Genomic DNA, 3,696 nt, shown 5'->3' on the forward strand with positions numbered 1-3,696 from the left:
TTCTAAATGGTCCTTAGAACATATCCTGAAAGTTTCAGGGTGATTGCTCAAAAAATGTAGGAGAAGATAGATTTTTAGACTCGATTTTCAGGGCGCGCGATTGAAAATCGTTCGCGCAATACAATTACACATAAGCGCTGACCTTTGACCGGCAATATTTTCGGCTAGGAACAATATTTTTCCATGGGACCAAAAACAGCTGATAGATATCAATCCCCTCCATTAGAAACAACTACAAAGTCAATTTCGAGAGAATTTTGATGAAGACCCCCCCCGGCCCCCTTAATAGAGTTATTGAATTCATCAATTAGTGGAACGATATTTTAACCAGTTTTAAAAACCGGTATTTGTATTAATAATATGTTTGTTTGCAATAACCTGTTTGCAATAACCTGTTTGTTTGCAACTCTCCTGGATAACGCGTGGACCGCCTCTTCCACTGGAGCTCCTCTTCCACAGAACACCTAGACTACAAAAGATGAACACACAAGATTCTCACTGCCTTTAGCCTTTTCCCGAACGCCTCTCCTATGATTGGTTTTCCCTACACGGCCCGGGGTGTTAGTATGCTGCGCTCTCTCCCACGTCACTAGTTTCATAAATAGGTTTGTAGTCTTTTATTTCAAATCATTGACCTTAGTATTTTGTTCCTAAGACCGTATCAAAATCATGCATAATTAAGTTAATATTAATTCCATGAGTTCAAGCTCTGTGCATAATATGCGGGTAAAATACTTATCCGTTGTTTTCACCAGATTTTCCTAACGTCATGCCAGATCATTGCAATTGGTTCCCGTCGCTTCTGTTGAATTCCTGATAGGCTAGGAAAGTTGTTCCTCGAGGTATAGCTTTTATAATTATTAAACTATTAATTAGATGTTGTTCATTGCAATGCTATTTCCAATTATTGATTCGAATTGTTCGTAATACTAAAGTCATTCCCGATAGGTTAGTAATTAAATTCTAATATGTTTATACATTTCCTAGGTAATATTGTGGTGAGCCTATCCTACCTGTTTGCTTGTCCTAACCTTAGCAGCACCTACATTATTACCTCGTAAGTCATTTGAGCATTTATTGATAAGTTCTTACATATTTCGTATTCTACAGTTCACTCTAATTTAACTTTATCTTGTTTAATTTTATCCTAATTAGTATATTATTGTCATTAATTAATCCGTCATTTGCTAATAATTTGTCCCTTTCTAGGACATTCCCCTCCCACGGATTCTGCCCTCGTTGGCAGCATTGAAGGAACGTAGCCATGATATAGCAGCTACCCGTCCACTGTACTAGAGAGAGAGAGAGCCAGCCATCCCTTTATAATACACACCAGTTCCCATTGATCACCCAGCTACCCAACTGATTTAGGGTAACGGACTTTACCATGAGATTGAACACTTATTTTATGTACTATTGGATTGGTCTTGCATTATTTTACAATCCTTATTCACTTGTTTTAATTGGTTATCTTCCAGATATAAATTCATCTAAAAGTTCGAAGTTAAAACTCTAGATATAAATTAACCTAAAAGTTCGAAGTCCATAATTATAACATAAATTCCTGTCATAAATCTACCATTGTACACTGAGAGTTTGGGTTTGAACTCTGCCCTGAGTGAGTCTCAAACCGGGAGGTATTCCATAATATCGGAACCTGCATATCCATACTCTAGTTAAAAGGAGCCCATTATACGTAGTTAAATTAATACCATCACAATTTAATGAAATATAATGAATAAATAATCTCTAGAAGTCATGGAAAATTGGAGCAGTAAATAGGCCGTTAAGTAAGTTGTCGTGCTAAAATCCGAGTACGCCTCTTAACATGCACTACCTACTACGAAGTACACAGGGAGATTAAAGTGTAAAGAAACTGCTGCTAACTGCTGCTGACTGCTGCTAATTGCTGCTAACTGTTAACGGGTGATACTCGTAAAATATTTGTTCCATGTCCAGGACCGCGTACCGACGAGTCCAACTCTGAACTCGGCGCGCGTCCTGGTAGGTTGTAAACCTACAATGCTAACTTCTGCTAATGGCGCGCGCGCATGCGACAGTAGCAGTTAGCAGCAGTTAGCAGCAATTAGCAGCAGTCAGCAGCAGTCAGCAACAGTCAGCAGCAGTCACCAGCAATGAGCAGCAGTTGGTAGCAGTTTCTTTGCACTTTAGTCTCCTTATGTTTCACCAACTGCATGTATTGTAATTTTAACCAACTGTATTTGCAGCACACAGGGGTGCCATAGTGCAAATAAACTGGTGCTAACTGCTACTAACTGCTACTTTGTATCACGTTGTGACACCCACGGTCGTTTCACCGTTTCCACGGTCGTTTCACTAGGTTCACTTTATCGTCCTGACGATACAGGGGGAGCCGCGCACTTCGTGCGCGGCGGGTCATACAACGTATGACAACTGCTACTAACTGCTGCTAACTGCTGCTAACTGCTACTAACTGCTATTAACTGCTACTAACTGCTACTAACTGCTACTAACTGCTACTAACTGCTACTAACTGCTACTAACTGCTACTAACTGCTACTAACTGCTACTTACTGCTACTAACTGCTACTAACTGCTACTAACTGCTACTAACTGATACTAACTGCTACTAACTGCTACTAACTGCTACTAACTGCTCAAAGGAGGGGCTAAGTGCAAAGAACCTGCTGCTCACTGCTGCTCACTGCTGCTCACTGCTGCTCACTGCTGCTCACTGCTGCTCACTGCTGCTCACTAAACTGCTGCTCAATGCTGCTCACTACTGCTCATGACTGCTACTAACTGCTGCTAACTGTTGCTAACTGTTGCTCACTGCTGCTCACTGCTGCTCACTGCTGCTCAGTTTGTAGCAGTTTGTAGCAGTTGAGCGCGTGTCTTTACTGCGCAATGCACGCCGCGCGCAACTGCTACAAACTGCTACAAACTGGCACTAACTGCTACAAACTGGCACTAACTGCTACTAACTGCTACTAACTGCTACTAACTGCTGCAAACGGCGCGCGAATGCGTGGGCGCGATTGCAGCAGGTGATCAACCTCATTTTACCTCATTCGGGCAGCCAAAAAAGGCAAAATTGGGATGAGGTAAAATGAGGTAAAATGAGGAAAATTAATCTAGTTTTCTGAGCCTTTTTTTGAGACAAAAAAGGTTTATTCTAAGTCATCATACTATAATTCGAGGCTGTGCATGGTCTCCCATGATATTTAATTGTTTAATATTAGGGGTGATGTGGTCCCTGGGAAGGGGCATTCCCAGTTTAACCTACTTACTCTCCAAACTTGGGGTAAATAAAACTTCGCATTATAATTATTATATATGAAACGAAAATTGAACATTTCAATTTCCATGATCCATTAGGAAATTGTTAATAGCACTTGCTAAGTTTTGTAAAGGAATTAATAATAACTTTAGTGTCAGTTTAGCAGTTGCCAATTTATGGGGATATTTCCGTATTGCATGACATGGACCATTTAAATAATATCTTAATTTGATATTGCGATTATCGAGTCACTCTGAAACAAATTGTGTCTAACTAGACCAAATGTAAACAAAAGTTGTGCATGGAACTGGATTGGATATCTACATGAATTTAATCGAAATTGCATAGTGAAAGGTCATTTCATAATAAATTACTCATATATAAACTCATACGTCATACAATTCTAAGTTCTTATGTACATGTTCAATGTTCAT

At 39.8% G+C, this 3,696-nt stretch overlaps 1 long non-coding RNA gene across 2 annotated transcripts; it reads left to right on the top strand.

Annotated features, from left to right (window-relative positions):
- Positions 1 to 369: 369 nt before the first annotated feature.
- LOC134811560 (uncharacterized) lies at positions 370 to 1,449 on the top strand. 2 transcript variants are annotated; one of them, XR_010159829.1, is made up of 4 exons: positions 370 to 605; positions 756 to 842; positions 988 to 1,057; positions 1,210 to 1,449. It is a non-coding gene; the product is annotated as an uncharacterized LOC134811560 (long non-coding RNA). The 2 variants fall into 2 exon arrangements; XR_010159830.1 differs by lacking the exon at positions 756 to 842.
- The last annotated feature ends 2,247 nt before the right edge of the window (positions 1,450 to 3,696 follow it).

This window comes from Bolinopsis microptera, chromosome 2, assembly GCF_026151205.1.
Source record: "Bolinopsis microptera isolate Bmic1 chromosome 2, MBARI_Bmic_1.0, whole genome shotgun sequence".
Classification (NCBI taxonomy): domain Eukaryota; kingdom Metazoa; phylum Ctenophora; class Tentaculata; order Lobata; family Bolinopsidae; genus Bolinopsis; species Bolinopsis microptera.